Source organism: Procambarus clarkii, chromosome 2, assembly GCF_040958095.1.
Source record: "Procambarus clarkii isolate CNS0578487 chromosome 2, FALCON_Pclarkii_2.0, whole genome shotgun sequence".
Classification (NCBI taxonomy): Eukaryota; Metazoa; Arthropoda; class Malacostraca; order Decapoda; family Cambaridae; genus Procambarus; species Procambarus clarkii.
Window position 1 is genome coordinate 21,895,146 of NC_091151.1, and position 12,037 is coordinate 21,907,182.

Below are 12,037 nucleotides of genomic sequence, written 5' to 3' on the forward strand. Positions count from 1 at the left end.
GGCAACATAGAGTGTAACCACTGAACTGCATTGCTGGGGTGCAGAGATGCACCCCAGCAACTGGGTCCCCAACTGGGGACCCAGTTGGCAACCTTATTGGATAATTGAAAAACACAGGTGTGTAAGAGGGACTTGTGAACTCTTGTTACGGCGGGCAAGACTCAGAGAAAGTGCTGTTGAAGGTAAATCTGAGTTTTCCCTCGCTCCTCTGTGGGGCAAGGCAGGAAATACTGTAGCAGTTTCCCCGTGGTTGACGGAAGGGCTCCCAAGCGATCAGTGGCACCCAGGTGGTGGGAACATAGACCTGCGGTGTTGGGCTTGACGTGGTCCTCATCTTTGGGACCAACATTCTCTAGTGAGTTACATGAGGCAGACGGACTGACCTTCTTTCCCCTGAACCCCTAGTAGCCTCCTCACCCACCCCCAGATGTAACAATTTATGGTCCTTAGGGATTTTAAAATTAGATAACGTCACCTTGAGAACAACTTAACCACGTTACACGCTTGTAAAACCCAAAACTTGGGGCCAGTATGTCCCACAATAACATACTTTTTAGACCCCCAAACTTGGAACCAATATGTCGCACTACAACTCGCTTGTGAGAACCCAAACTAGGGACCAGTATATCCCTCAACAAGAGGCTTGTGAGAATCCAAATTAGGGACCAATATACCCCACAACAACACGCTAAAAAATACACATGATGAATTTTAGCTTGAAAACATTTAAAGAAACGTTCGTCAGTGTGGCAATAAGTATTATGTCTGCAATATCTGTGCAACATTCATATTACCTCTGATGCAAGATGAAAAAACCTGCATCTTGAAAACAACAAATTGATTGAAAGCTTAAGTGTAATTGTTGTATTTATACAAGTAAAATATAACATATGGTTAATATCACGATATAGAAGATGACGAGTGACATTGTTCAACTGTCAATTTGCATTTATTGATATATGTCATTCACAAAACAATGAATATTATTATTTGTATTTCTTTTTCAGCAAATATTTTATATTATCTGTCACAATACTGTTATTCAGCTTTAACCCTAACTCGGAAAACCTTATATATTTCCACCGGGAAGTAATTATTGGAGTGAACTTGGTATGGTTGGTCAGTCTTTCCAACATTGGACATTTCTGTTGCCTTGACCTTTTCTTATTATTTTATTCATCAAGTTCTTATCTTTACTGACTGTTATCTTATGTGGGGTGGGGATGGGGGGTTGCTGACAGTGGTGGACTTGACAGTGGTGAAGATATTAGAGCGCTGGGGCTGATGTGCGCTAAAATGTTGGTGTAGAGTGGGTAGCGGGTGGTGTTGATGACGGAATAGACGAGGGAGTTAAGGCCGTCGGTGTGCAGCCTCTCGACGCTCTGTGCCAGTAACTTGTGCCTGTAGAACATATACATAAACATTTATCTGAGGACTAAGGTTGTCTGCCCACTAACGGAGAGACTCAGAAATAGTTTCATAACTATAAAATATAGTTATGGTGTAGCCGATCTTCATGAAATGAAATATACAACCCAACCACCTATTTTGATACAACGTTTTGTAACTGTTTTGTTACACCATCCCCACTCCTCCGACCCCTCGTCGTCCCCACCATCCCCACTCCTCCGACCCCTCGTTGTCCCCACCATTCCATCCTCCTCCGTCTCCTCATCCTCCCCATTATTCCCCCTCTCCCATCCCCTCGTCCACCCCACTATCCCCCACTCTCTCATCCCCTCTTCCTCCCAACCATTCCTCCCTCCCCCATCCCTTCGTCCTCCCAACCATTCCCCACTCACCCATCCCCTCGTCCTCCCCACCATCCTCACTCCTCCAGCCCCTCATCCTCTCCATCATTCCTCCCTCCCCCGTCCCCTTGTCCTCCCAACCATTCCACATTCCCCTGTCCCCTCTTCCTCAACCATTCCCCCCTTCCCTGTCCCCTCATCTTCCCCACCATCCCCCACTCACCCATCCCTTCATCCACCCCACCATTCCCCACTCACCCATCCCTTCGTCCTCCCCACCATTCTCCACTCCCCCGTCGCCTCGTCCCCACAATCACCCACTCCCCCATCCTCCTCACCATTACCCCCTCCCCTCATCCTCCAACCATCTCCCACTTTTGTCCCCTTTCCCTCCCCACCATTCCCCACTCCCTCGTCCTATGCGTTCCCAAATTATCTGATGTTCCCATCAGAAAAAAGGGAACATCAAATGATCTGATGTTCCCATCACTACAGAATAAGAAGAACAGTTAAAAAAAGATATTAAAACAAATGAAAAAACAAACAAAAAACTATCCTCACGAAATGAACAGAACAGTAAACAACACAGCTCAATTCCAACGCAATGTCACACAAAATAATTAAATTAAAATGAAAATAAATCGAAATTTATGAAAATTCATTTAATCAATGAAATTGGAAACATTGAAATGGAATCATAATGTATTTAGTGTGTGTTGCTCTGACGTGCAACAGATGGCGCTGTTTTAAAAAAGAAAACATTTTTTTACCTGTTACAGGTGTGGCATCTATATATAGTAGGCATATAAAAACACAGGCATATTCGAATGGAACGTTGTGTCAAAATGTCAAAGCAATCGGTGAAGATTTCAGAGATTATACCATGTGTTGCTCTTATGTCCAACAGATGGTGTTGTATAAAAAAAATGTTTTTTCTTGTCACAGGTGAGGCCTGTATATAGTAGATATATAAAAACACGCGCCTTTTCCAATGCACGTTGTGTCAAAATGTCAAAGCAATCGGTAAAGAGGTTTTAAAGATTTCTCTCACATGAAAAACACAGTTTTTCAAACAAACATGTTTTCCCCTCACAAAAACAAAATTGTGCATTACACAATAGTTTTAAAATTAATACAATAATGTTAAGAAACGTAATCGTAACAAAACAAGAAAAATGTATTTAGTTTGGAATTAAAAAAGCATCAAGGAATAGAAGTAGCAATATAGTGGGAGATTTCTATTTTGATAAAATACACTAATCAGAAATGCAAGGTGATGCTGAGGCGGAGGTCTTTTGGGGAGAGGTTTGTCAGTGATTGTTTTTTGACAATGTTTAATAATGATATATCTTAGCAGAACAGTATTTTTTATTTAGTGTTAGCAACTGTGAATAACTGATTTAAAATATTTAAGTGAAGTACACCTTGGAAGAATGTGATCATTATCAAATTAGATTTACTTGTTCAGACACATCATGCATGAAAGAATCATGTCAGGATTCCCAATTAGCGTTGTTTTGATTATTTAAAATTGAAGTTGTATTTAAGATAAATCAAATGCACAATGCCAATATTTGACCACAGATTATCCATTCCTAAAATGAAACAAACAACATTTTTAACAGCATCATATGTAATCACAAACCATAAATTAACAAATCAAAAGCATACCGAAGCCTCCAAGCCTCACAATAAACAAAGGTCAATTCTAATATCACAAAACCTCACTGACAAAACCTTACACAACCACCATCTTTTACTAACAAGAATACAATAAATCCATTACTTATTAACAAGACATGATCCCATCCAAACACCACCATTCTATATAAATAAAAATGTAAATGTTCATTTGTTCAAAATCGTTATCTCTGAAAGTTCTTCACCGATTGCTTTGAAATTTTGACACAGTGTTCCATTCGAATATGCCTGTGTTTTTATATACCTACTATATGGATGCCATACCTGTGACAGGTAAAAACGTGCTTAAAAAACAGCGCCATCTATTGGATGTAAAAGCAATATATTCTATACTAAATATGTTACAATTCCAATTCAATGTTTCCAATTGCATTGATAAATATAATTTTCATAGATTTCGATTTATTTTCATTTGGTTTAATTATTTTGTGTGACTTTGACAGACTTAGACTTGCAATTGAGCTGTGTTGTTTACCATACATTCATTTCATGAGTATAGTTTAATTTTGTATTTTTTCATTTTTTCACATAATTTTTTTAACTGTTCTTCTTATTTTGAAGTAAAGGGAACATCAGATCATTTGATGTTCTCATTTTTCTGATGGGAACTTCAAATCATTTGAGAATGCATAGAACGAGGGAGTGGGGAATGATAGGGAGGGCGAGGGGACAGGAGTGGGAGATGGTTGGGAGGATGATGGGACGGGAGAGGGGGTAATGGTGAGGCGGACGAGGGAGTGGGGGATGGTGGGGACAAGGGTATGGGGTGGAGAGGACAAGGGGATGGGAGTGGGGGATGGTTGTGAGGATGAAGGGATGGTTGTGAGGATGAGGTGATGGGGTAGGGGGAAATGGTGGGGAGGACGAGGGACTGGGGAGTGGGGGATAGTGGGGAGGAAGAGGGGATCGGGGATGGTGGGAAGGACGAGGGGATGAAGAATGGTTGGGAGGACAAGGGGATGGGGGAGTGGGGGATGATGGAGAGGACTAGGGGACGGGGGAGGGGGAATTCTGGGGAGGACGAGGGGATGAAGCTGTTGGGAGGACGAAGGTCCAGGGGAGGGGGAGGGGGAAAGGGTAGGAGGATAAGAGGCAGTAGAGTGGGGAATAGTTGGGAGGATGAGAGGGAGGGGGAGAATGTTGGGAGAACAGGAGGAGAGGGGGAGGGCTGTGGCTCAGCAACACACATGCGCTGCTGTGCCACAGCAACACGTGGTCGGGTACAGCTAGTTGCGAATAAGGCAAAACCAACAAAACTATCACTCATCACTTGTAATAAAAAAAAGAGTCCCTTGCTATCAAAATAAAACCCACTAAAGTCTCACCACTCACTAAAATGACAAAAATATAATTAAACCTCCCTTATGCACTATAAAGTGAAACGTTCACCCAAACCTCTGCAATTCACTAACATGACAAAACATCATCCAAACTATGACCTCTCACTAACAACACATAACCAGTTTCAAACTACCACCTCTCACTAAGAAGACAAGACAATTCCAATCTGCGAACCCCCATTAAGAAGACAAAAACACAACAGAACAACCACCTCACATCAAGAAAATAAGTAAGTAATTATCAAAAGAAGGCACCAAACCGGGAAGGCTATGTAGCACCATCAAATGTGTGGAATAATCAGAGGGCGCTAAATATCACCAAGGATGCCAATACGAGAACAAAAACGCATAAGGCGAACGATATCAAAAGTATCCGAGTCACCAAGAATTCTATTGAGGGACAGGTGACCGCGAGGGGCGGTCGGAAAGCAAGACACGCTCGTCCTGGAAGTCAGGACATTCAAGAAGGACATGCACGACCGCAAGAGGGACAATGCAATTTGAACAATAAGGAACAGGGCGGCGCTCCATCAAGTGACCGTGGATTAAGCGAGTATGGCCAATACGCATCCTCGCCAGAGGTGTTTCCCATCGCCGGTTACGGCGGTAGGAGGACGGCCACGAGGAAACACAACATTTAAGAGTACGTAGTTTGTTACCAGTAACAGACAACCAAGAAGCCTGCCAATGGGTAAGGATGGAGGAATGGATAACCGGGTAAAAGTCAGAATATGGAATACCTTTACGAGAGATGGGACAAGAGCGGACAGCTTTCTTGGCGGCAGCATCTGCACACTCATTTAAAGACACACCAATATGGCTGGGAACCCAACAAAACTCAACCAACTAAAATTTACTGTGAACAAGAAACAGCCAATGTTGGATCTCGACAACTACTGGATGAACCAGATTAAAGGACCCGAGAGCCATGAGGGCACTACGAGAGTCAACAACAACTACAAAGGAAGACTGACAACGAGAAAGCAGGAAACGAAGAGCATAGAGAATAGCATAAAGCTCCGCTGTAAAGATGCTAGTCTCCAGAAGTAAGCGACACATATAAGTGCGATCAGGAAAAACAACAGAGTAGCCAACACCGTCCGCAGACTTAGACCCATCGGTGAAGACGGAAACGGAGTGGGGTGAGAAGAAAAATGCTCAAGGAAAAGGCATTTTAGAACAATAGGAGGGGTAGAAGCTTTAGTGAAGCGGGTCAAGGATGTACAAAACTGCGGAAGGGAGGACTCTCCACGGGGGCAAAGAGGGAACAACACGAGGAGAAATATTAGAAATACGAACGGAAAGAGAAGCCTGTAAGCGAGATAACCGAACAGAAAGAGGGAGGTGGTGAAGAGGAACAGGAACCGCAGGAGGGGTAAAAGTTAAAGCACGACAAAGGCGAGACGAAGGATATTGCAAGGACCACACAAGATAGCGAAGACAGTAGCGATCACGGCGGTCCTGGAGAGATAGGAAGCCAGTGTCAACATACAAGCTGAGGACGGAAGTCGAACGAAAGGCACCAGAACTGAGGCGCAATCCAGTATGGTGCAAAACATCAAGACGGTGAAGAGTAGAAGGAGAAGTAGACGAGTAAGCAGGGCAACCATAATTGAGCTTAGAAAGGACGAGAGAGGAATGTAAAGCGAGGAGAGTGCGCCTACCCGCTCCCCAAGAAGTATGGTACAATACCCGAAGGAGGGTAAGGGCCTTAGAGCACTCAACACGGAGGTAAGAGACATGGGGAGACCAAGACAAACGAGTGTCAAAGAATAACCCCAAAAGCTTCGCGGAATCTTTGTACTCAAGGGGACGACCATAAAGTGACAAAGAGGGACGAAGAACGATCCGTTTCTGAGTAGAAGTCATGGCACAAGTCTTAGTAGTAGAGAACTTGAAGCCATGATCGGTGGCCCAAGACGACACGGCATCAATCGCAAGTTGAAGCCGGGCGCTGAAGGAGAAGCGAATCATCACCCTGACAGCAAAGGGTAAGATCATCGACATAGAGAGTGGAGAAGACGCTTGAAAGAAGAGAGGAAAGACGACCATTGAGGGCACCGAGAAAAAGAGTAGTGCTCAGAACACTACCCTGGGGCACACCTTCGTATTGCTGGAAAGAGGTAGAGAGAGCGGTACCAAGCCTCACCCGAAAGAAACGACGAGAGAGGAAGCTGCGGAGAAAGAGAGGGAGACAACTACGAAGGCCAAAAGAATGAAGCTAGGATAGAATATGATATCGCCAAGTGGTGTCGTAAACCTTTTCCAGGTCAAAAAGGATGGCAACAACGGAGGTCTTCGCAGCAAAAGCAGTACGAATATAGACCTCCAAGTTCACCAGGACATCTGTTGTGCTGCGGCACTTGCGGAAACCAAATTGAGAAGGGGGAGAGGAGGTGATGGTGTTCCAGGAACAACATCAGACGAACGTTAACCATGCGTTCAAAGAGTTTGCAAACACAACTTGTGAGAGCAATAGGGCGAAAGTCCTTAGGGGAAGTACCCAGAGACCCCGGTTTGTGAACAGGGAGGACAACGGCATCAAGCCAGTCCTCAGGGACTGACGACGACTCACAGATCCGATTATACAGACTCAGTAAATACTGAGACGTGCACGGAGGGAGATGGCGAAGCATCTCATAATGAATACTATCGGAGCCCGCCACTGTAGAACCGCAGAGGGCCACGGCAGAACGAAGTTCAGAGAGAGAGCAGGGATCGTTATAGGGAAGCTGAAGACGAGTGCAGAAATCTAAAGGACGAGATTCAAGGACAGGTTTACGAAGAAGGAAAGATTGGGGAAGATGAAGACCAGAGCTAACAAAAGAAAAGTGGGAACCCAGTTCGGTAGCGACCTGCAACGGGTCCCCCCACAAGAGTACCATGGAAGTGAAGGACCGGCGAAACATCAGGAACGAGCTTACCCGCTATCTTGCAGATACGCTTCCAGATCTGTGGTAGAGGAGTTTCAGATGTAATAGTGGAGATATAAGATGCCAAACATTCACGTTTAGCCGTACGGATGGTCCTACGGGCCACCGCACTCGCCTTCCGAAAGAAAGGAAAAGAATCGGTCGTCTGCTGACAGCGGTCTCTCTTCCAGGCTGCACGCATATAGCGGACAGCCCGAGCACAGTCCGCATTCCACCAGGGAATGCACTTCCGTGGACTCCGAGAGGAAGAGCGAGGAATAGAGCAGAGGGCAGCGTCGAAGACAGTATCATGAAAAAGGAGGAGAGATCGAGGTAGAGGCAGAACGGAGAGGTCAGAGCGAGCAGCACTGAAGGTAAATAGGTTCCAGTCCGTCTTAGCAAACTGCCACCTAGGGAATGAGAGGAGAGGGTCAAAAGAGAAAAAGGTAACAAGGATGGGGAAATGGTCACTGCCATGGAGGTCATCAAGAACCTGCCACGTGAAATCTAAATAAAGAGAAGACGAGCAAAGAGAAAGATCAAGACAGGAAAGGGTGCGAGTCCAAGAGTCCAAATACGTGGGCTCACCCGAATTCACAAAAGACAGGGAAGAAGAGAGGATAAACGGCTAAAGAAGCGACCCCGGGTGTTCGTTAGAACATCACCCCAAAGGGAATGACGACAATTGGAATCTTCCAGCAGGAGCACAGGCTCCAGCAAGGAGTCCAGTAAGTGTTTCAGATCGGGAAAAGAAAGCAGGACACTCGGGGGGGGGGGGGGGAGATAAATGGAACAAACGGTGTACAATTTCCCCACAAAGATATGAGCAGCAGAACAATGGCGAGAGGCGAAGGAAAAAGCAATGGGACAATGGGAACATCAGAACGAATCAAGAGAGCAGAAGAGTTAGGAGCCCCAGCAACAGCTGGAGGGGGGGGGAGAGAAAGGAATAGCCACGAAAACGACCAGGACGAGCACCAAGCATCGGCTCCTGGAGACAGACACAAAGAGTCGAAAACCGTGAAATCAGAAGTTGGAGTTCAAGGAAATTGGCATAATACTCCTGAACGTTCCATTGAATAATAGACATCGACGAGTAGAGAAAGGACAACAACAGAGAACAAGGAAAAAAAAGGCAAAAGAGGAACATAGCACGTTAAAGAAGATCAGGGTCGGGATCTGGGTCAGCAAAGTCAGGGTTAGGGGGCATGGGTAAACTGAGCAGAGACGGAGGGAAGGAAGCGGGAGAAATGACCAGAGGTGGACGGGCGGGGTCCGGAGGAGGAGGAGGAGGAGGAAGAAGAGGAGGAGACAACCAAGAGGAGCAGTCAAGGACAGCAGCAGGAAGAGAAGGAGTAGAAAGAGGGGAGCGCACTTCAGCAAGGGCAGCAACCGAGAGGGAAGCGGGGGCCAAAGAAACCTCCATCACAGGAACAGGGGGCGCAGCCACCGAAATGGGAGGGGAAGAAGCGAGAAAGGTTGAAGCAGGGGCCAAGGAAGAAAGCGAAGCCTTCTTACCCGCCTAGGAGGAGGAAGGAGAGGAGCCAGGCTTACGCTTCTGACTTAAAGAGACAGGTGTCCCAGCAACTACGTACTGGGCAATGGATTCCAGCGTCTCAACAGAAGCTGAACGAGAGCACACACGACGGCCGTTGGGAGAGCGATGGACATCAGCCCGCACTGACAGGCGGCGGGGAGAGCCAAGAGACGGAAGAGAAGGATGGGAAGGAGGATCGGAGGGAGACGGGGAAGATGACACAGGAGACATAACAGGCCGGGCAGAAAGAAAGGGAACCCCAGACAGAAGACCAGGAGGGGACCCTTCGGGACAGAACTCAAAGGAACAGAGGAGGGGGCAGTGGGCGTATCAGGGTCCAAGGCCCGGAAACGGTTCTGAGTCTGAGGAAGGTGGGAAGGACGAGGAGAGGAAGAGCGCAACACATAAGCATAAGAGACGTTAGCATAAGGCGGGAGCCGGCGAACCTGGCGCCTCGCCTCAGGAAAAAATAAACGCTCCCGGTGCTTCAAGTTGAGGACGGCTGCCTCAAGCTTGTAATGAATACAGGCACGGGAGAAGGTAGGGTGGGCCTCACCGCAATTGAGGCAGCGAGCCTGGGAAGAAGTGCACTCCGACTTCGAGTGACCTTCGCCCACCACACAAAGAACAGAGAGACAGTTCCAGAGCAGCGGGGAGCACCATGCCCAAACCTCCAGCACTTATTACAGAGACGAGGAGAGGGAATGTACTCCAGGAGGGAGCACCTGGCACCAGCAAGAATAACAGAGGGCGGAAGGGTCCTACCATCAAAAGTAACCTTCACAACCCGAAGGGGCTGACGGCGACGACCGCGAGGGGGACGAGTAAACATGTCCACCTGGAGGACAGAATGGCCCTGGGCCTCAAGGATATGCTGAATATCATCGTGGCAGTCCTGTAGATTCCGAACACCGGTTGTAACATAGGGCGGAAGGAGAATAGTGCTAACACTGGCATTCAACCGAGCGCTCCTGGAGACCCGAACAGTGGCCTCGCCAAGGCAGGGTATAAGCAGCCAAGTGGGAGGGCCGCATCCTCAGCAGCAACGACACGGGTACCGAGACGGGAGGGGTTGAAGGTGACAGAGGCATCTATGGAATCAACAAGGTGCCTATGAAGGGAGAAATCGTCAGGAGGCGAAGAATCAAGAGGGAGGAGATCAAAGTATTTGGCCCACGAAGCAGGACCAAACAAGGTCCTTATAAACTTTATAAGCATCAGAACAGGAAGGAATCTGTGGCCGTGTAGGACGGCGTTGAGAACCCCCAGAGAGAAGGGGTTAAAAGGCGCAGTAGTTACAACAAGAGACCGAGCCGTGCCAGGGGACGAGGTAGTCACCATTGGGGGCTTGGGGCTCGACCCAACCACATAGGAGGGAGGGGAGCCGAGAGGAGTAGTCAAGAGGGTCAAAGGAGGAGCAAGGTCGGGGCCCAACGCAGCGGGGGCTACAGAGCCCAGTCTTCCAATACAGTCCGACTCAAGGGCTTGTTCGCCCACCCCACGAGCCTGAGAGGAAACAAGAGGAACATTCATCAACATAGATACGAAAAACACACTTTCATCCACGAATGTGCCCCCCCACCCACCATGGAGCCACATTAGAGGTAGGACACCCAACAAGAAGCTATCGCCGATCAAGCCGGGGCCCCCTAGGGGTGCGTCGTGAGTATACGCCCGACAAACGCCACCTTAAGAACCGTCAGTCCGTCGAGATCGGGTTCAGAGACGATAGGGGGATTGTCAATAAAAGGTTCCCCCTCGCTCGAGACGTTGGGTACTACAGTTCTACAGGTGCAAGAGTATGCCTCCTCAAACACCCGGGTGTCAAAACAAAAGTAGGCCAAAAGAATGATCAAAACAGGCACAAGGTCAGCAGGAAATGACAACGAGAAAGGAGAAGAGGGCGGAGAAAAACGAAACAAAAGGAAAAGGAAAAGGCGTCTAGCAAAATTCGTGAGGACAGCAGCAGGAGCACAAGGCTACAAAAGGACAGGGAGACTGCCCCAAGGAGCATCATACTCTGGCATCCGCCCACCAAGCCCTCTCATGGCAGCAACGAGCTGGACAGGGAGGGGGTACGGTGGATGAACTACATTGCCTACTCCGGGGTGATTGGGGATCATATGTAAAACGTTGACTGGCTTCAGGATAGGCCTTCAGACTTCCTGTGATTTCAGTTGAAATCTGGTTGTAAGACTTTTACCAAGTCAAGGTGGTTCAGTAGTTAACATCAGTGGCTGGGATTCTCTTGGTTGCAGGTTTGAATCAACTCAGAGCTCCAGTGGATTTTCTCATTGATATGGATATATTACGTTAGTGTGATTTCCCTGTGTAATAGTTAGTGTCACCATTTGTGACTAATTAAAAACGTTAGGAAACATTGTGTTTTACTGGCAAGCCTGTTTGGTGGTTGATTACTTACTGTCTATTAAGTCAAATAGATAATTTATCATTTCACCAAACTCAAGCCTTAAGTTATGCAAGAAGATACTTATTACTATAGATGTGTCATGGACACCTAGAATCACAGCTGTGTAATTTTTGACGTAACTGAGTTATCAAGGAGCACCACGAAGTGGTGAAAGATGAGAAATATTGAATTTCAAAGTGTTGCTGCATGATTCAAGGTTCATCTATTCCTCAATTGACATAAGAAGGGTAAATAGTTCTTGCCAAACATTGGACCATTGTGAAGCACTGCCACGAGTATTGTCTGCATGTTCACCATAATATCTGATTGTCAAGGGAACGAGACTTCAGCTGCTTGTTGTTCATCTGTCTTGTTTGCAGGAACAT

At 46.9% G+C, this 12,037-nt stretch overlaps 1 pseudogene; it reads right to left on the bottom strand.

The window, feature by feature from the left end:
- Positions 1-1,208: 1,208 nt before the first annotated feature.
- The window catches only part of LOC138365878 (beta-1,4-galactosyltransferase 4-like), a 113,167-nt pseudogene continuing 102,338 nt past the window's right edge, over positions 1,209-12,037 (bottom strand).